Here is a 22,254-nt window from a genome sequence, read left to right on the forward strand (position 1 = left end):
CACCCGGAGGCGGGGACAGGGCCCACACCTGGGGCTAGAAGGCGCCCCGAGGGTTGGAGCACTTTGAGGGTTAGATGACACATGCAAAGCAGCCAGGTGGGTGACCCAGCAACAGGGGCTCCCAGATGCTCCGGGGTGCGTCTGAAGTCACCAGGGTGAGAGGTGCCGGCGCTAAGCCTTGAACCCGGTCCATCTGGATCTTGAGGTCGCACTCCGGGCCATCGTGCTCCACAGCTGAGCAGCTGCGGCCCCTGGGCGACGAGCGGGACCTCTCACCCGCTCTAGCTCCGTCCCTAAAGCGCAGAGTTACTGGCACGGCTGCCCAGGATTGTGACCGTCGATGAGCTGCGGCAGGCGCTGGGGCCCTGCCCCGCAAGGGGCTGGCAAGTGTTAGTGACGGCGCCAGGACGATGTTTTTGCCTGAGGGTACTTCCACTTTAAAATTTATCTCTTGGGGGGCGCCTGGGGGGCTCAGCGGTTGAGCGTCTGCCTTCTGCTCAGGGCGGGATCCCGAGGCCCCGGGATCGAATCCCGCATCGGGCTCCCCGCGGGGAGCCTGCTTCTCCCTCTGCCTGTGTGTCTGCCTCGCTCTCTGTGTCTCTCATGCATAAATAAATAAAATCTTTTTAAAAAGTGAAAAAAAAGAAAATTCTACTTAAAAATTTTTTTTTATTGGCGTTCAATTTGCCAACAAAAATTCTACTAGTACTAGGTTTACAGAAAAATTGAAAAGATGGTACAGAGTTGCCATGTATTCTGCACTCAATTTCCCCTATTATTATTAACATCTTATATTTTTATGGTACATCTGTTACAATTAATGAACCAATATGAATTTATTATTATTATTATTATTATTATTATTATTAACCAAACTCCATACTTCATTCAATTTTCTGCAGTTTCCTTTCAGATTCTTTTTATAGCCCAGGACCCTATGCAGAGTAGTGGATCATATTTACTGGTCATGCCTACTTAGGTTCCTCTTGACTGTGCCAGCTTCTCAGACTTAAATGAGAATTATGGCCAAGTGTTAGAGGCTGAAAGTAGATGAACTTGAGAGTGAGACACTTACAGGGCAGCAGTCTTAGGTGGGGCCTCACTCCTTTGTGGTGAAACCCACTAGGTTATTACACAAAAGAACCAAGAAAGATTGCTTCTGGATCCGGCAGGGGAAGAGTAATCATTGCAAACTCCTCCAGATGGTTCTCTATAAGAGGGCCAAGTCTATGGGGGCAACTGGGGTGGGGGGTTCAGCAGCTGAGCATCTGCCTTTGCCGCAGGTTGTGATCCCAGGGTCCTGGGATCGAGTCCTGCATAAGGCTCCCTGCAGGGAGCCTGCTTCTCCCTCGGCCTATGTCTCTGCCTCTCTCTGTGTCTCTCATGAAAAAATAAGTAAAATCTTAAAAAAAAAAAAAAAAAAGCCCAACTCTACAGGGGAAAGATATTGCCAGAACCTTATTCACATAGAAACTAGTCAAGAAGGGGAAAGAGGAAGGAAGGTATTTCGAGCAAAGCAGGAATCATGAGTGTAAACCTAGAGGCAAAAGAGAAAAGGGCTTACTAGCACGGGGTGGGGGGGCGGTTGTAAGAGACTGAACGTGACTGGGTGAAGGAAGAGGAGCACGGTCAGAAAATGAAGCTGGAGAGGGAGGTGGGGGTCCAGTCATGCAGAGTGTCGTGTGCCTGGCTGGGGAACTCATTTTTTACTCCGAGCAATTGAAACCATTGAATGGTAATGGTGCCATCAGATGTTTTTTATGTTAGGGCGATGGTTCTGGTTGGTGTGTGGAGAATGGATCGTAGGTGGTGGAGGTGAGGGTGTAATAAGGAACAGCAAGGACATCGGATGGGAGTCCCAGACCCTCGCATTAATGACGATGATAAATGGCCATGGCCTGGACTTCAGGGTCATAGTGAGGATGTACAAGAAGAGAGAAACATTAGAGGACTAATTAAGAGGTCCCATCTGCTGGTGTTGGTGACTGAGTGGATGGGGCATGGAAAGGGGAGAAGAGGGACTCAAAGATGAGCCCAGGAATCTGGTGGGGATACACTTTTAGTCCACTACCCACAATGCCTTGGGAAACCAGTGTCTGTGCAGTTAGCGATCCTTTCGGTAGCTCCTCAAAGGTTTTATGCAACGAAGGTAATTGTTTCAGGGTGCCATCTGTCTTCATTAGAGCATTCAGAATCTGAAATCTTTGAGTCGGCCTAAATTTCTGGTGAGAAATGCCAAACACATACAATTGTACCAACTTGTGGAACTGAACAACAACAAAGGACAGCTCTTTTGCTAATGTTCACTCCCGTCGTTCATCAGGAAGTTTGTAGTTGAAGCAGTCACTAGTTGTAGGACTTAACCGTAGACAGAACGATAAGCTGAGGATTCATTAATTCTCTGTCCCTGGCCGGTTCTGCCCATGTTATTGACAAATCAATTACAGACAGTCTGGGTTTGTAACTTTGCAGTTGGACAACCTTAAAAGAATACGAGGCATTTGCTGCCCTGAACTATTTACCTGATTGGGTTATTTCTAAAAGGCACTGTCGCGTATCACCAAGGACCTAAAGCTGACCCGTCATCTTAGAAGGGGTGAAATTTGATTGCGAAATTGGACATGACCTTATCTGGCAAGAACACAACCTCTGAAGCGTTCTTGCCTAAAACATTTCTTCTCATATACACTTAGGAGAATGTCAGAGATGACATTTTAAAGGTCAACCAATCCAGCCCTCTTTTAGGCGTAGATGAAGCTAAGACCTACAGAAAAGTGGTTAAGGAAACTGCCTATGGTTACATGGCACCTTTGGAACCGAGTCAAGACTCAGGGTCATTGACTTTGAGATCATCAGGTCCAAAGCTCTTCGGGCTGTCTCGCACCCCATTGTATGACTGGCTTCCATGCAAGGACTGTTATTAACAAAAAAATGATAAAAGATATAAACGCACTTGAAAGCATCGCTAAACTGGAAGAAGTCTGTAAAAATCAGTGTAACTGAATATTCTTATTTCTTTAAAAGTCAAAAAGTTAAAGGCCCAAAGCAAATACAGGAAACTATTAAAAGTTGTTAAATCTATCATTTCCTATAAAAAATAAATTTGATGACTCAGATGGCAATGCATCTCTAATATTATAATAAAATTCAATGGAAAAATTCCAAAAAATTAAAATAATAAAATTTTAAAAAGAAAAAAAAATAAATGTATTTTTTTCTTCAATCAACAAACATTAAGATTACAATGCCTCTCACATGGAGATCACTATAACCGAGGAGGAAGCTGTTGATAAGATGATCTCACACTCCAAAAAAATTTGGAACCTTCTTGCTGTGGGTTGAATCCTGTTCTCTAAAAAGATATGGTGAATTCCTGTTCCCCAACGCCCGTGAATGTGACCTGATTTGGAAAGAGGACTTTACAGGTGTAGTCAAGTTAGGCTGAGCTCATACTCGATAGGCTAGGTCTTTTTTTTCATTATTTATTTATGATAGTCATACAGAGAGAGAGAGAGAGAGAGAGAGAGAGGCAGAGACACAGGCAGAGGGAGAAGCAGGCTCCATGCACCGGGAGCCTGACGTGGGACTCGATCCTGGGTCTCCAGGATCGCGCCCTGGGCCAAAGGCAGGCACCAAACTGCTGCGCCACCCAGGGATCCCAATAGGCTAGGTCTTAATCTAATAAGACCGACGTCCTTCCATGAAGAGGAGAGACGACACGCAGGGAGAATGCTGTCGGTGACAGAGGCAGAGATGGGATCCATGCATGTAGCCATCGAGAAGTGCCAAGGGTTGCTGGCAGCACCAGAAACTATGAGAAAGGCTCGGAACAGCGTCTCCCCTAAAGCCTTCAGAGAAAGCCTGGCTCTTCTGACACCTCGATTCCAGATCTTTAGTCTCTAGAACCGTGTGACAATGGATTCCTGTTGCTGTAAGCCACCCAATTCGTGGAAATTAATTACAGCAGCCCCAGCAAGCTAACCCACTTCTTTTCTGTTGAGGGCTACCAACGGGCGACGGAAGACAACTGTTCAATGGCATGTTGTCATTATGGGCTATTTATTTGCCTGACTTCTTTCCCTTCATCTAGATGCTACTGCTTTCAGCACAGCGCTTCTCCATTACCTGTACTATGTGCTGAATGGATTTTTTTAATATAGATTTTGTTCATTTATTCATGAGAGACACAGAGAGAGGCAGAGAGAGAAGCAGGCTCCTTGCAGGGAGTCCGATGCAGGACTCGACCCCAGGACCCCGGGATCACACCCTGAGCCAAAGGCAGATGCTCAACCGCTGAGCCACCCAGGCGCCCCTATTGAATGGATTTCAACTAAGGTCATCTCTCCTCTCTACCCCTCTATCCCTTCCCTGCTTCCGTCTGCAAGAATGGAGGTCTTCCACACTGCACTTGTAGATTAGATTGGTTGCTGGGGATGAAAGTAAATCAGGTAAAGCAATGACTACTTTTGTGAGCTCTTTCATTTCATCTTCTTTCATTAAAAAAAAAAAAAACTCAGTTTGCCTTTATTGAAAATACTAAGGGTTATTTCCTCCCCAGTCCTCCGCCTCCAAATTGAGACCTACATGGATAGACTTTTATGTGGATCCTAACTAGAAATTTGGATCTTTTTTTTTTTTTTTTTTTTTTTTGCTGTACCAGGCAAAGATCAAAGCAGAAGTCAATATCTAGGAAAGATAACAGAGAACCATGAAGTATGGTACTTCAGTGGCATAAAATAAATACAGTCATTCCCCCTGGCAATTCTGCTCCAATTAGATACACAAGTGACCTCCATACTTTACTGTTCAGTGTACTCCGGTGCAGGGCTTCTTCTAGGTATTAGTGTGACAGTGGCTTTAAATCTTTCTCTTTCAACAACATCATGCTCTGGCATAAACTTTGGGGTTGGGAAGGATGTCAGAATTCAGTGAGCTCAGTGGGGTCTGAGGAAGCACTGAGACTCACCAAGTTCACAAAACCAATTGATGGTTCCAGTCAAGCCTGGAACACAGGCCTCCTGCGCCCCAGCCTGGCATTATTTCAGCCAAATCTCTGTTCTTTTTAGCTGAGATTTAGTTTTCTTTCAGGAAGTGTTCTCGCTCTTCCTCTTCCAAGCAGGTGTAGTGTAGTTCAAGGTCTGATCTTTGAACATGAAGGACAGAACTTTCCTGCAGGGTCATCTACTTCAATGTTCTCTTATTTCAACTAGAGCTGCAAAACTTTGCCCTCCTACCAACAGAAGAGAATCGAATAGAGTAGAAGCTTCAGATAATGAGATAGCTAATTCAAAATGTAATTTCAAAATTAAACAATGGCAATTCCTCAGGTTTGATCATTGTGCTATGGCCATGTAAGGTGTTAACATGGAAATCTGGATAAGGGATATAAAGGAACTCTATACTATTTTTGCGACTTTCCTGCATGTCTAAATTTAGTTCAGATTAAAAAGGTTTAAAAAATTGAATAGGCAGGATTTTGAAATATACTGATGGCTTTCCTACCTAACCTTATTCCTGAAAGGAAATGTGTGTGTGTGCGCGCGCATGTGTGCGTGCATTCCTCAGAACATTCTTTACGAATTCTCTCCTTATACTGCTGCAACACAGTAAGTTTGATAAGTTCTTCTTATCACCTTGTGAAAATTACATTTTTGTTAATAGCCATTAACCATTATGTGATAGACGATGCACCAGTAGCTATAATCTGCACATAGTAGAGCTATGGGAGAGAAACAGAGCCCTCTTGGGGGCAATGCAATGATTGGATAATCCTCTATTGGAAAAGCTATAGTGCTCCACTTCTCCCAAGGGGAACAATGCAGTTACTATCAACTGGAATCTGAAACTGGTAGCTTCTTCTCTTCAAGCCCGTTTCTACATTTAAAATCCATGTAATTGTTTCAGACGAAGCCTAGGTGTATTTAATGTTATCTCCGGCAATTGGCCCAAATGGATCCTGCAATGCTTTTATATTCATCAATTAACTGTCAAGTGCCTACTACTTGGAAAGCATCATTCTAGTTGGAAAGACAGTCAAGTAAATTATCATTATAGAGTTTGATAAGTGCTATGGTAGGGGGAGTCACATGGTTCTATCAAAGCACAGAGGATTAGTGCTTCTAATTTGGTGTTTGGAGTGGAGGTGCCAGGGAGGACTTTCTGAGGGAGGGACTACCTGGGGTTGGTTGAGTCTCTAAGGAGAGCATGAGGTAGCCAAGCACAGAAGGCAAGGACTGTAGAGAGGCATTCTAAGCAGAGAGAGGGATCTGAGCACAGTTATAAGACAAATTTGGCATGTTTGAGCAAGTAGTCCATCACAGTTGGGGCATGAGGGGCACATGTATGTGGGAAGGGTCCTGGGGCGAGGCCTTTTGCCCTGAACCCTTTGGGGAGAGAGGAGCGGCCTTTTGTCTCAGAAGAATCACTCTGGCTGCAGAATGGAAAGTGGACTGCAGGTAAACTAGAATAGAAACAGAACCTAGGGGGATCCCCGGGTGGCTCAGCGGTTTAGCGCCACCTTCGGCCCAGGGCGTGATCCTGGAGACTGGGGATCGAGTCCCACGTCGGGCTCCCGGCATGGACCCTGCTTCTGTCTCTGCCTCTCTCTTCCTCTCTCTGTGTATCTCGTGAATAAATAAATAAAATCTTAAAAAGAGAGAAAGAAACAGAACCTAGTAGGAAGGCTACTGCCAACAGTCCAGGTGAGTGAGGTTAGTGGCTTAAAGAAGGATGGTGACAGTGGGGGTGATGAAATATACTCATTAAAATTATATTTAGGGAGTAAATTTATTTAAAAAAATTTTTTTAATAATAAATTTATTTTTTATTGGTGTTCAATTTGCCAACATACAGAATAACACCCAGTGCTCATCCCGTCAAGTGCCCCCCTCAGTGCCCGTCACCCATTCACCCCCACCCCCCGCCCTCCTTCCCTTCCACCACCTCTAGTTCGTTTCCCACAGTTAGGAGTCTTCATGTTCTGTCTCCCTTTCTGATATTTCCCAATCATTTCTTCTCCCTTCCCTTATATTCCCTTTCACTATTATTTATATTCCCCAAATGAATGAGACCATATAATGTTTATCCTTCTCTGATTGACTTAGGGAGTAAATTTAAAAGTACTTGGTGCTTTGTTGGATGTGGGGGTTTCCTGAGAGTAAGAGATGGTGTCCAGATTTTTGCTTTTCCATAATGAGTTAGCTATAGCTTCGACTTCTTTCTGAACGCTTCCTCCACCTCTTTGTCTTGATGGAAACCTGGCTTTCCTAAGGACACTACTTTCCTCGGGCCCTCTCAAATGAAAAGGGCAAAATAAAGGAAACACCATATGTTCCCAGATACAGTTTATGGGAATGGCAAAAAGACATAGGTCAAATAATTTTCTTTTCTTTCTTTCTTTTTTTTTTTTTTTACCATTTTGCACTCAGTTAAAATCAATGAAATGTTTTAAAAATTTAATTCCAGTATAGTTAACATGAAATGTTATATTAGTTTCAGGGCACAATATAGTCATTCAACAATTTTACACATTTCTCAGTGCTCATTGGGATAAGTGTCCTCTCAATCGCCTTTATCTATGTCACTCCCTGTCCCCCCCCCACTACCCCTCTGCTAACCATCATTTTGTTCTCTGTGGCTGAGAGCCTGCTTTTTTTTTCTGTCTTTTTTCTTTGCTCATCTTTTTTTCAACGTTTTAAATTCCAGTTAGTTAATATGCAGTGTAATATTAGTTGCAGATGTAGAATTTAGTGGTTCATCACTTACATACAACACCCAGTGCTCATCACAGGTTGTTTTATTTATTAAATTTCACATATGAGTGAAATCATATGGTACTTGTCTTTGACTGAGTTATTTCACTTAGCATTGTACCCTATATATCCATCTATGTTGTTGTCAATAGCAAGATTTCATTTTTTTATGGCTGAATATATATATATATATATATATATATATATATATATATATATCCATTCGTTTATTAATGGACACTTGGGTTGCTTCTATAATTTGGCTATTGTAAATAATGCTGAGGTAAATATAAGGGTGCTTATGTCTTTTCAAATTAGTGTTTTTGTATTCTTTGGGTAAATATGCACTAGTGGTATTGCTGGATCATATGGTAATTCTATTTTTAATTTTTTTTTTTTTAATTTTTATTTATTTACTTATGATAGTCAGAGAGAGAGAGAGAGAGAGGCAGAGACACAGGCAGAGGGAGAAGCAGGCTCCATGCATCGGGAGCCTGATATGGGATTCGATCCCGGGTCTCCAGGATCACGCCCTGGGCCAAAGGCAGGCGCCAAACCGCTGCGCCACCCAGGGATCCCTATTTTTAATTTTTTGATGAACCTCCATACTGTTTTCCAGAGTGGCCGCACCTGTTTGCACTACCACCAACAGTGCAAGAGGGTTCCTTTTTCTCTACATCCTCGCCAACACTTGTTTGTTGTGGTTTTGATTTTAGTCATTCTGACAGGTGTGAGGTGATATCTCACTGTGGTTTTGATTTGAATTTCCCTGATGATGAGTGATGTTGAACATCTTTTCATGTGTCTGTTGGCCATCTGGATGTCTTGTTTGGAGAGGTGTCTGTTCATATCTTCTGCCCATTTTAATTAGATTATTAAAATCAATGACATTTTCAAAAATTGAATAATGAAACATACTCTAGTTTCACTATCAACTTATTTCCTAGGCAAGTCTTAGCTTGGAATAGGGAGGGAAGGCACAAACATTTACACTGCCACTTGAGCATCAATTACTCTTCCTCTGTTACTGCTCAAGTTGTGGACATGGAATGATAGTGTCACCATTGCTCTCCATGGCCTTTTCTAGAATATTATTCATTTCTGCTGTAGTTAAATCCCTTTGCTATCATGAAAGTCCTATTATTTAAGCTCTGAAATCTCCCCATCTCCATATTGATGGCAATATGTCTACTCATTTATCTGAGATTTGGGCACCTGGTTCACAGTCTTCCTCTATACTCTAAGTCCCAGTTATTCTAGGATGACATCAGTGCCTACATAGATGACCCATTCAAATACGCTGGCCTCCTGGTTCTAATGACCTTCCCCAGTCCTCCTCATTTAGCCTTCCCCATAGCACCACTCTGGATTTTGTCATCATGCATAACTGCTTCACCTCCACAAGCTCTAATTCCAGTATCTCATTTTATTACCACAACCACCTTTACTTCCAGCTTTGGATTTGCACCTGTCATCACTGTTATTTTACCTTTGTAAGACATCCAAACCACTAACCCCTCTGTTATTTTCCCAATCAACTTTCCATTCTCTTCACTTTCCTTTTTAATCAGCCTGGTTTTATAATTGATCACTTCAGTAACATCTTTGTAAATACTCCAAACACCTTACATTGTCTTTTCATTGCATCAACCTGAAAAATCTCAACCTTGTATAAATCCAACTGTTCACCTTCTCTGATTGTGCCCATAGGCAGCTGAATACTGCAAAAACTGTGATTCAACAGAATAGGTGAGTTCTAAGAAGAACTCATCATCATGAACTTCCTGTGGGCCCTTGATTCTTCCTGAAAGAAACTTATATTTCTATGGTCAATCTATTCCCTCTGTCTTCATGAATATTATTTCAAAATTTTCCTTCAAACTTGAACCCTGTCTCAAGTCGTTCTTTGTAGATGACCTTTTATCCTGTCTTACTAAGAAAAATGAAGGTACAAGAAGGGAATGTCTGCATTTCCCCTATCAAACATACAGGGCGATCTATATCAGAACTGCATCCATTTCATCTTCCTTCAATTTTGTTGTAATATAGGACCTGTGTGTCTTTGAATCTGAAGCTGGGCAGTCAACTTGAGCTTCAGATCTCATCACTCCCATTTTCCCAGGACCTTTACATTCAGGAACTTTAAATTATTGTTTACTCCTTTTTCTTTATTATTTTCAACCTTTCAAATAGACTATTTTTAAAAAAGATTTTCTTTGTTTATTCATGAGAGACGCAAAGAGGCAGAGACATAGGCAATGGGAGAAGCTGGCTCCCTGCAGGGAGCCCAATGCAGGACTTGATCTCAGGATCCCAGGATCCTGATCTGAGCCAAAGGCAGATGCTCAACCACTGAGCCATCCAGGCACCCCTCAAATAGACTATTTCTATCAGATTCTGTACATGCTTACTTCCCTTTCATTGAAAATGAAATAAGCACTCATTTACTGAGCAGTCTTTTCCCCAATACAGCCAAACTTCTAAATAGTTTGTTTATACTCATTGCCTCCACCTCCTCCCCTCCTATTCACTCTTCAACCCAACACAATCTAACTGCCATCCCATTGTGTCACAAACCAGCTTTTGCTAAAGGTATTAATGGGCTCTGTTACCAAATCTAAAAAATATTTGAAAATCCATTTTTACTTGACTTCTCATTAACATTCAACCTGTTGACCAATTCCTCTTTTTTTGAGAAAAAGTAAAAGCTTTTATGATACAACTCTTCTTCTTTCTCTTTCTTTCTTTCTTTCTTTCTTTCTTTCTTTCTTTCTTTCTTTTTCTTTCTTTCTTTTTCTTTCTTTCTTTCTTTCTTTCTTTCTTTCTTTCTTTCTTTCTTTCTTTCTTTCTTTTCTTTCTTTCTTTCTTCTTTCAGTACAACCCTTCCTTTGTTTTCCTTCTTCATCTCATATATTCCCTTTCTCTGCCTTCTTGGCAGGTGCATTCTTTTTCTCCACTTTCACCGCAAAGCTCAAGATACCTCTGTCTTTGCAGTTTGGCTGCTTCTTATAGTAAGAGCTGATGTCATAAATAGGTGGAGCATCTTGCATCACTGTAGTCTGAATTCCTTAGTGCTTTTATTGTAGGAGTCCAACAACAACAACAAAAAAATTCGACCTCATATTTCTTAAAATTCATCCTCTAAGGTCAACAGCTTTCAAACTGTCTGCAGAGTCCTTGGCTTCTGTGAAGGTGCTGCAGGGGCCACTGTGGGGTGGATCAAGGAAATAGCTGTGCTGATGAGACTCCAGGTCCTATGCTGGGTTTCAGTAAAGGCCAGCTCTATTTTCTGATTTATATTTTGGGGGTTTTGTGTAATATTTCATTGGTAAGAGATGTTTTCTGCACATACTCACATTTATATATACACACACGCACCTGCGCATGTGCACATGCAGGCCTAGTCCAATGGCTGCACTCAGCCTGAGTTGGTGTCATTTTAAGTTTTAGAGACTGACTGCTTCTAGTGCATGAGTCCTCGGTAGAGACAATTCAAGAGTCGTACGAAAGGCTTCAGAGGCTATGCGGTGTGCTGCTTCCAGCGGTGCCTCATTCTCACTCAAAGGAAAAATATGTTCCTTTACTCCATTGCCTGAACTTGATGCATCTTGGAGTTTCTAACCCCACATCTATTTAGTCTGTCATGGCATCTAAAGCCTTTTGCTGATGCCCCGAAATGAAAATTGCCAACCGGGGATGGCAACATCTAAATAAGACTGATGAGTATACTAATTATTTCAGGGCATAGATGCTCTATAAAGAGGACTGATGGGAAACACTCTCGATGTTAGCTCCAAGAAAAGGAAAGACAGCATTTTAGCAAATAGGATGCTTAATCAGCAGAAGACGGCCTTCTAAAGATCAGTTTAAATCTTAAGCATGGAAAGTATGTTAGCGAATGTCAAGTTGAATATTCAATCTGCTCTTTCCAATTTAAGTTTGATTCAAAGCACATTTATTGGGGCTTGGTATATGTCAAGCACTGTGTCCCATGCCGTGGGGCATACAGACGAATGAGTCGTGGTTCCTCTCCTTAAGGAGCTTGCAATATATCATCCACAGATCACATGTCTTTTGCATCAAATGATCAAACCCTGAAGTCTCTGAGCTGCTCAAGGTGAGTTGAGGATGCAGAGTGCAGTGGGGCCAAGCAAACAAACAAATACTGTGACACTGCTCAGTATCTAGTTTCCTGGAAGACCCAAATAGGAACCGTAGCTTTTTCCAAGGAAGGTTTAAGATACCCTCTATGTTCCCACAGTGCTCAGAGAACACAGATAAAATAGAATGTGTCTGTCAGAGCAAGCATATATCATTTGGGCTAAAAAGAAAATATAATAGCATTATGAAGCCACTCTTATAAATCAGTAAAGCTGGAAGCCAGCATTTTGTGTGGTTAACTGAGTCAAAGAGGCTGAGCATTCACATAGGAGAAGAGGTAATGATTGCTTATTGGATTTATTAATATTACTACCAGTGCCGCTGCTACTACTACTGCTGCTGCTGCTGCTTACTACTACTAGCAGTAGGTGATGTTTAAGGAGCTTTTATTCCCTGTTCCAGATATTTCTCTAAAATGTCCGTTCATATTATAGCATTCAATCTAAGAACTCTGGGTGATACATCATATTTTAATTCTATCAGTGAAATAGCTAAAACTTACAGGTTAACTAATTCATTCAGAGTAAGTGATGTCACCAGAACGTTACTGGCTGGACATTGGTGATTTGGACAGAAATAACTTGAGTGGAGTAGTACAAATGGGAGGCAGATTGGAATGGGTTAAGGAGTAAACCTACATGAGAAAATATAGATAAGGAGCCGAGGAAGCACATTGGGAGATCACTTTTTGCATGGATTTTTTTTTGACTAAAGAAGAAGGGGATCTCTAACAAGAGTGAAGAAGGCAGAGATTAGTGCAGAGGCATGTCAGTTTGTAACATTTGATAGGCAAAAAGTGAAGCACTTTTTGTCTGATGGACTCTATTTCCTTTGTGAAGGAAGAGACAAGATCATCTTACAGAAAGAAAAGAGGAGGTGGGGTCAGTGTTTTGGAAGAGGGTGATCATGCTTGAAATAGACCTTGGAGAGAGTGGAAGAGTCAGTTGAGAAGAGAAATATAATAGGACTGCTTGGCAGTGTTGAAGATTGATTTATTTAAGGTTCGTGATAATAAGTTTATAGCTATACGAACCTGCACTATTTTAAAATTTTCTCTTGCAGCCCTGGGATTCTTCATTGCAGGGAGAGAAAAGGTGGATGTTTGAATTTAGCTCTTGTTGGGATTTGCCAGATAAGTGCAGTGAAAGACAGATGGGCGAGGGAGATTAGGATAATGACAGTAGTGTTATTGATGTGATAGAATGTGGAATCTAAGCTGGATAAAGAGGGCAGTGAAGAAAGTAGAGGACTGATCAATAGGTAGAAAGTAGAGAAGCTGATGGACTGAATGACATTAGGAGTGGGGGCTAATTTAAAACTCACAATGGGTATGCTTTAAGCCAGCTTAGAGTTAGAGATAGGGTTCAAGGATGGAATGTTTGAATCAATGCTTTCTGTGTGGCAGCACAGTTTCAGGTAATAACAGAGTCCATGGTATGAATGTGGAAATGGGTAGATAAGCTGGAGTAGAGAAGGCAGCTTAATTCTTCCTGGATATGCTAAACTTGACATAAGGTCTGGGTGTTTGTATTGTTGCTTTCGTTATTTCTATGACCTGTATAATGAGACAATCCATGGTGTGTTGAGAGACTAATTTTTGTCTTGTTCTTGCTGTAGGAAATTTGCAAAATCAAAAGGTAATCTTGCCCCACCCCCACTCAAGCCTAGTGTTCTAAGATGTAGGCCACTTATTCTAAGCTGGGTAGTATAGCCCTCCTCCCCCACCTCACTGCCACCACCAGAAGGCGGTTTGGAAGTGGGTTGGAGTGCTTCTGGTTGGAGATTAGGAAGCAGTGCTAGCCTTCAGTGAGTGGCGGCCAGGCAGCCTAGATGTCTGCAAAGCTAGAGCAGGCATTGCAAAAAATTTTGCTATTTTCTGCACTATTTTCTAATGTCCTCACTGAACATTATTGTGGGTGTAAAAACTTTATCAGGGTGATGAACTAAACTCAGTTGTATAGAAACACCTAAAATGTGTGTTTCATATTTTAATAACCATTAAAATTTCAAAGAGATGCAAAATTCCATAACAAAAATGGGAGACCCTGTCTTTAGTTTTGTTTGAAACTTGTCGAGATTCGTTTACCACATCACAAGGTAAGATAGTAATATGAATTCTGCTAGACATATTTGATATATCAGTATCTGCAATTGTAACTGCTATATGGAAATCAGTAAAAGGACAATATTACTTCTAAGTCCTTTCAATGGAAATAAATTAGTAGATATATGAATTGCAGTGATTTCGTTAAATTTCATCCACAAAGGTTGTTTTAAGTATGTTATTAATACTATTATGGCTATACAATAATTATTCTAATCATATATCTTGGTTGTAAACATTTCATATAGAAATTTTAACATTGGTGTTGCCTATTGGTTTTCAATCTCATTCTGATCTTGTCCCTGGAGGTCTAGCATAACCTCTCTAAAGCTTCTTTTATTAGCTTCCTTTAAAAAATTATTTATTTGAGAGAGAGAGAGAAAGTGAGAGAGAGAGCATGTGAGCGAGAGCAGGAAAAAGGGGAGAGGGAGAGTATCTCAAGCAGACTCCCCACTGAGCACAAAGCCTGATGCAGGGCTTGATCTCACAACCTTGAGATCATGATGTGAGCAGAAAGCAAGAGTTGGACACCTCACTGACTGAGCCACCCAGGCACCTTGACTTCCTTTTATTTCCCCAAGTTTTTATTTAAATTCCAGCTAGTTAGCATACAATGTAATATTCCTTTCAGGTGTAACATTTAGTGATTCATCACATACAACACCCAGTGCTCATCACAAGTGCCCTCCCTTAACACTCATCACTCATTTAGCCCATCCCCCACCCACCTCTCCTCCAGCAACCATCAGTTTGTTCTCTATCATTAAGAGTTTGTTTCCTGGTATGCCTCTTATATTTTGCCCCCTATGTTCATCTGTTTTGTTTCTTATATTCCACATCTGAGTGAAATCATATGGTAATTGTCTTCTTCTGACTTATTTCGCTCAGCATAATCCTTGCTAGCTCCAGTCACGTCATTGCAAATGGCAAGATGTCATTCTTTTAGATGGCCGAGCAATATTCCATTGTAGCTTCTTTATCCACTCATCATTCGACAAATATTTGGGTCTTTCCATAATTTGGCTGTTGCTGATAATGCTGCTGTAAACATAGGGATGCATGTATCCCTTTCAATCAGTATTTTTGTATCCTTTGGTATGTAGCCAGTAGTGCAATCGTTGGCTCATAAGGTAGTTCTATTTTTAACTTTTTGAGGACCCTCTATACTGTTTTCTGGAAGTGGCTGCACCAGTTTGCATTCCCACTATTAGCTTCCTTTTCAAGTATTCTCTCTATCCCTGCGTTGTTTACCGAAAGACATGCTCTCTAAGGTCTCTTCATGTATGAGAGACTACAATATAGACCTTGGAATGTGATGGAATTTCACATTAGACAATGTGTTTTCAGTGATACTTCATCATTACCCTGTAGGAGTGTGCCATCTGATAACCCTTAAAAATGAGGACCAAAAAAAAAAAAAAAATGAGGACCAACTCATTTGTGAGAAGAGCATCCTTGCTCCTTTTCTCTTTGGAGTGTGTGATTTGTTTGGCATATTACTCCCATTACAATAAAGGTGGTTTCTCTTTTTTCTCTTATCATACGTGAATCTGTCTAGATTGTTATTACTTATCCTAACTTGTTTTCACTCATTAATTTATTTTATTTAATTTCCGTTTTATGAGACATTTCTCTCATTATTTTTTTATATATATATTTTAATTTTTATTTATTTATGATAGTCACACACACACAGAGAGAGAGAGAGAGAGAGAGAGGCAGAGACACAGGCAGAGGGAGAAGCAGGCTCCATGCACCAGGAGCCCGACGTGGGATTTGATCCCCGGTCTCCAGGATCGCGCCCTGAGCCAAAGGCAGGCGCCAAACCGCTGCACCACCCAGGGATCCCTCTCATTATTTTTTTATCTTAAGTATGTGAGTATGTAGATTTAATTATGTGTGACTTTCATTTCAGCATAGTAAAATGGGCAATACAAAATATTTCTTAGAAAAGGGAACACAAATTTGATATGGTTGATGTCAGATGTCTAGGCTTACTACTCCCCTCTGCATTCAGATTTTGTAGGTTTCAATGTTAGATCCTTCAAGGGATCATGCTGGATTTGAGGAAAGGGAAATTGCTGCCTGGACCAAAAATGAGTGACGTGTCCTGTGATGCTCAGTGAATTCCCCTAGGGATAGCAAGTGGGTTTGGGGTTTAGTTTTGGTAATGAATTCCTTGAGTGGAAGATACTTGTTCTCTGCTTCTGTGCAAATCTCCAATGGGAAGATGGCTATGTGGAGTGGATGGGAAGGCCAGGCAATAGATGCTTCAGCTTGGAAGCACTGTCAAGTTTCCATGCTTCCATTCCTCCAAGGGAATGGAGAGAACCACTTGTGTCTGAATGAGTAGGCTGGTCCACGATGGACTAAAGACCAGAGGCCCATCATTACATTTTCTGGACTGAATAACACTTTTGTCTCCTGTTTAAACCCAATGGGAAAGGGAGTCCCCCAAAGCACTGCTGAGATTGAATTTCCTATCAGTTGTAACAGATGGGGGCTAAGTTAGATTTACCTGATTTAAAAAAGAACAAAGAAAAAGTTACTAGCCCTGAAGTGCACTGGTGAAAACTCATACCAATTACACTTGAGCTTGATAATATTATTTTAGACATATTCTCATCAGAGAAACATTGAAAAACCTTAAGTGATAGATGACTATTTGCATGGCTCTATCACTGCATATTCCAAAGAACTAGTTAGCTTCTTGTTGACCTTCTGTCCTGTCCCTTTAGCACCTTTGGGATGAAATATCTTTTTTATAAGATTTTATTTATTCATGAGAGAGAGAGAGAGAGAGAGAGAGAGAGAGAACAAACAGGAGGAGGGACAGAGGGAGAGGGAGAAGCAGACTCCCCGCTGAGCAGGGAACCCAAAGGGCTCGATCCCAGGATCCTGGGACCATGACTTGAGCCAAAGGCAGACCCTTAACCGACTGAGCCACCCAGGCATCCCTGAAATATCTTTTTATTTTTAAATTTCCACATCCATTAGCATGGCTGTGGAAGGCTCCAGGGAATAAGTGAATGTGAGGTTCCACTTTCCAGAAAGATTCACACATCTTGCTTTGGTTTGTTACACTGCAGAGGGCATGGTAATACTTCAGCTAAAAGAAGAGCTTCAAATTGTCAAATCCCAGTGCTTTTGTGAAGCTGGTGTTTGTAAGACAGTAGACTGAATTCATCAGGGTCAGACAGTAGTTGGAATAAATCACCAGGGAAGACCATGAGTGGCAGGGGAAGCTATTGGGGTGCATACACTTGGGAAATGAGAAAACAGATCTTTGAGCCGTGCTTACTAAACAGAACTCTCTGGACATATCACTTAGGAGTGATTGGATAGTGAATTAAAACGTCTGCATTCGTGTTTCCCCTTGAATGACTGTTGCACAATGAATGCTTTTGAGGGGAGATCTATATGGCTTATTTTTTACTCAACTGAAAGCTCTGGAGCTCAAGACAAGATATTTCAGTTGTGTGGCTTCATTGTGTGAGTCGTCACAAAATGAGGTGGGGAAGAAATATTGCTCTTTAAAAGTTAGTGAACCGTGGGGATCTTACGTGGAGTTGTAAAGAGTTCAAACTAGTCAAGGAAAGAAATGGCAGATGGACAACTCGAAGAGGGTTCAGGCACTGCTTGAAAGACATGGGCATTGATTTCAAAGGGCTTTCCTTTCAGCGATGCACAGCCTAGGCCTTGGGGACTTCAATAGATGGTCAAAAAAATATCCATGTTATTGCTTTGGGCTTTTTTGCTGAATACAGTTTCCACATCCATCCTCAAGACAAGTTTATAGCTAGCTCCACACAGCACATAAACTGCTTTGAAAAGACCCCCAAATGGTTAAATTTCATCAAACAAGTGGTTACTTTGAAACTACTCATTAGCATCCCGTCACCAAGCAGGGTCTTAACTGGAACGGGAGAGGATTCTCAGAAACAAAATCTGAGACGTCTTTGAAAAACAAACAAGAATTTCCAAAGCATTTTACGTCTCTTCGGGGAGGACATGCTTCTGGGTATCTTTGCGTACCTGCTTTGCAACCATTGCAAGAGTAAATCATGGTCCTTATAAAACCTTCAATCTGCCTGGCCTCTCAGCAGCATCTGACCTTGGTCTCTCTGGTTTGCAAGTCTCTTCCCCACCGTCTACAGACTTCCTGTGTTCCCACTGCAGCTCTACGGCTATCTCCCATTGGGGGTCCCTTTCTACGCACATCCCCAAAATGCTTGCTTATTCCTCCATTGTATTGTAGGTGCTCTTTTCTCTTCTGCACAAACCCTGGCAATTTCCTTGTTCACTGGCCTTCACTCTCTCTCTGTGGTTGCGCTGTCTGCTAGGGTAGCCACTAGCCCCACGTGTCTATTGAAATACAAATTAATTAAAAGGAAATAAAAGTCAGTCCCACTAGCCATATTCCCAGTGCTCCGTAGCCACACATGGCCATAGCCAATGCAAATACAGAACATTTCTATCATTTCAGAGAGTTCTGTTAGAAAATGTTGCTTTGTATGCTAATGACTTTCAGACAGGTCTCTAGTCCACACATCTGTCTGAGGCCTCAGGCTCCTAAGAGCCTACCAGACACCTCCATTTGGATGTCCCGTAGGCCTCACAGACACATTATTTCCACCAAACTGCTCCTTTCCTGGAAGTTAGATTGGGGCCTTGAACACAGAGATAAGGAATTTCATTTGTATTCTTTATGAAGAGGAGAGCCATCAAGAATTTTGACTGTTTCCAGATAATTAATCTCAAAATTGACAGTTCTTTAAAATAAAGAAGACTTCCAGTTTTCAAGTGTGGCATTTGACAGTTTCTAAGTTGAATCATCCCTTTCAATGACCCTGTAACTGGCACCCGTTTGCTCCCATTACCCCTGTCCCCAAATTAATTTCACATACTAGATGCAGAGTGAGGCTAACAAAGCAATCTTTGTGATGGGAATTCCACAGATTGCTTAATTGACACTTTCAAATCTCTCATTTATTTGGGTTTCTAAATCAACAGAATTAGACTACAAATTAATTCATTAGTGCAAACAATAGAAAATGGGGTCAGGATTATTAGGAGAAGAATAGACAAGGAGATGAACTGATCCACAGTCGGATGTACAGGTTGATCCCTGAAACTCAGAAAAAGTAGGTCAACTTTTCCCCCTCTCTCTTAATTACATACCCACAAGCTTTCTTCTTGTCAGGTCTGGAAATCTGTGTAATTATGTTTCCATATCTGATCGCGTCCAATTTTGAAATGAAATAAACAGTAGGAACTGGTCACATTAGCAAGTGGAGCCACGAAATTACATTCATTAAGGCATTGTTCAATTATGGAGTGCAATCCTCCAGTGACCCCAGGAAAGAAAAATTCAGTTTACAATTAAGGACCTGTGCTACTCAATAAATATATGTACTTTTTGGAAAGAATGCATGCTCTCCCCTTCTATCAAAGGGAATCTAGACCTGGAAGGGGCTCAGATAAAGAATAATCACACTTTGATGAAAAGAAGCTGAATTCACCTTGATCCAAATCAGGCCAGTAATTATCCACCCTAATGCAAGATAATGATCCTTTGGATTTATAATTATAAACCTTCAAGAGAGTCTCAGTGTAATTCTGAAGTAACAGCAAGGTAACAAGCAATGTTTCCCATTTAATTTTCCACAACATACAACACAATTCTAAATGGAATGACTGGTATTCTTTTATTACAGCCGTTTTGCATGCTTTTAAAAAAAATTCCCTCCTCTCTAGATAAATATATAGCTCCCATGGTCAATTTTAGCTTGTCTTCCCAACTTTGAATATAGTTCTCTGCTGCACTGAAGGAAGCTACCTTTTATCAGGCAGGCAAAATATTTGCCTCCTCCCCAAATTTTCTTTTCTTCAAGATTGCTTTCAGAACTGCCAAGAGTGAACAAGGAAAGATGATTTCAGCTCAGTCACTAAAATGGCCAAAGAGGATACCGTTACCTTTGCTTGTCCTCTGTTGGCCTGTCTACTACATCCCACCACCTATACATTTGATATTCTATTGGATGACAGTGAAATTGCACAGTGTACAGCCTACATGGCAGTGAGAGCAAGACACACATACTCAGACAAAAAGAGGGACAAAGAGTAAGGGAGAGAAACAGAGAGGGAGAGAAATGAGGCATTTTTTAATAATAGAAAGGGCAGACTTGCACATTCATTATGTGTCCTTGAACCAAACATCTAATCTCTGAGCCTCAGTCTCCTTGTTTGTAAGATGAGACTCAGAATACATATCTCATCGAGTTGTTGAAGATTAAATAGACTAAAGCTCTAAAATACCTACTATGGTGCCTGCTGCAAAGTGATCACTCAGTAAAGGGCAAGCATTCCATTAATCACCCAAGAGCCACATAGACATATTAGTCATATTGACACAAACAAATAGTGTGAGCATTATATGTATTGTGCACATCTAAACTATAAAGTAGGGACATTTGGGCAGATGTGAACTATGGAATAATTGAAAGAGCGCCTGTTTTGGAATCAGGAAATCAGTGTTTGAGTCTTGACTATGATCGTTGTTAGCTGTATGAACTTGGGAAAGTCCCATAGCCTTCGGAGCTGGAGTTTCTATGACTGCAAGATGGGGGCCATATGAGCCCCCCACCCCCCGACACTTGGTGTGCTAATACACGCAAAGGGGTTGTTGTATGTAAAGCTCTTTGCGTGTATATAGGACATGAAGGTGTGAGACCCTGGTAGTGTCCTTTGCCTTTGGAGAAGCAATCTCAGAGGCAGGCCCTGTCTGCGTGTGGCTGAGAATACTTGTGCCAGTCTTAGACTTAAAGTCTGACAACAGCCTCTGGTCCTGTGTGCATGAAGCTTCTCCATTCTGTTTCTTGAGGGGCGACTTGCCACGGTTACCGGCTGTGTCCAGGCCTATCTCACCCAAGAGTCCAGGAAAAGACCTCCTGGGCACTGGCCATGGTGCGGGGAAGGTCGTGGGGCAGACTTCCTGATGCCTGTTACAGGCAGCCGGGCTGAACGCACCAATTTTCAGGGAAAGCAGAGGCAATCTGGAAATCACGTTCCAATCATCACCATCTGGCAACCAAATCCTAGCACATGGTAGGTGTGGTCACGGTAGGTGACCAGTAAACAGTGGAGAGTTCCGGGCCATCTCAAGTTTCACATCTCATGACTTCGAGTCTGTTGATTCTCCATTCAGTCACTACACACAGCGCTTAAGGGACACTTGTGCCTCATCCCTGGGGAAATGACTTTCCTCATTTGTCTCCTCCTCTCTCACCCCCAAACCCCCCTCCACCCGCAGGGACAGCCTTCCTTTGAACTCTCTTGCCACCCCACTTTCAAATCTCCAGGGACATCAGGTAGGAAGCATCTTCGAGATGTTTCTTTCTTGGCCAACTCTCAGGTTGCCATTTTGGATTGCTAAATGGCCTCCTAATTCCCATTTCATGCCCCGTGCTTTGTCGCTTGTTGGCTCTACAGGACTGTCAGGACCTATTTACTAAACCTCGCCTATGTCCTCCTTCAGAACTCCTCAGCCGGGCTCTTTCTCCTGTTCTGTATTCTGTTCACTGCTCAGCCACCCTCACAGCCGCGACCCAAGAGCCCATGTGGAAGAGGCAGCTGAGCTCCATGACACATTTCGAAGAGAAATATCCACTCCTTCCTGAGTCTGTGACGTCTTAAATACCGGAAGCCTGTGTCTCTATTAAAGAGTTGCCAAAAAATGACAAGTGGGCTTCTTATTAAACAAAGCGTGTAACTTGGAGCCATATGAGTCACATTGAGGTAAACCTGCTTGGGGGGCTTGGGGGAAGGGGCGGTGGCCTGCCAGTCACTCCTATGCACACTTGGTTCTCTGGGGGTGGGTTGGGGGGGAGATTCTTTCAGACCAAGTAGAAAAGAAAAATCTATCCTCTGATGCAATTTGGAGCCTCTTTTTTTTTTTTTTTCCTGCTGAAGATTTTGCAGTGAAAACATTTTTACAGACATGGATTAATGGCCAAAAAATACAGTGATTCCCTAAATGTTAATAAAGTTTTAACATAAAAAATAGATTTTCTGAGATAGCAACTGGCAGTTTGGGGATAGAAATAATGTATTCAGTAAATAAATTTCACACAGCCCAGCTAAGCACTCCTACAGACTATTCAGATCAATATTTGATGAGAATGTATCAAAGCAAACTTATTGCTATGAGGAGCCACTGCTGTCTTTTGATTGAAGTTA

The 22,254-nt window shown here is 41.8% G+C and overlaps 1 long non-coding RNA gene across 1 annotated transcript in view; it reads left to right on the plus strand.

Annotated features, from left to right (window-relative positions):
• LOC140628744 (uncharacterized) overlaps positions 1-22,254 on the plus strand; it is a 122,193-nt gene that overhangs the window by 97,512 nt on the left and 2,427 nt on the right. Inside the window, exon 5 of the long non-coding RNA XR_012026730.1 lies at positions 21,554-21,813. This is a non-coding gene — a long non-coding RNA (uncharacterized lncRNA). The remainder of the gene's footprint in view (positions 1-21,553; positions 21,814-22,254) is intronic.

The sequence above is a fragment of the Canis lupus genome, chromosome X (assembly GCF_048164855.1).
Source record: "Canis lupus baileyi chromosome X, mCanLup2.hap1, whole genome shotgun sequence".
Taxonomy (NCBI): Eukaryota; Metazoa; Chordata; class Mammalia; order Carnivora; family Canidae; genus Canis; species Canis lupus.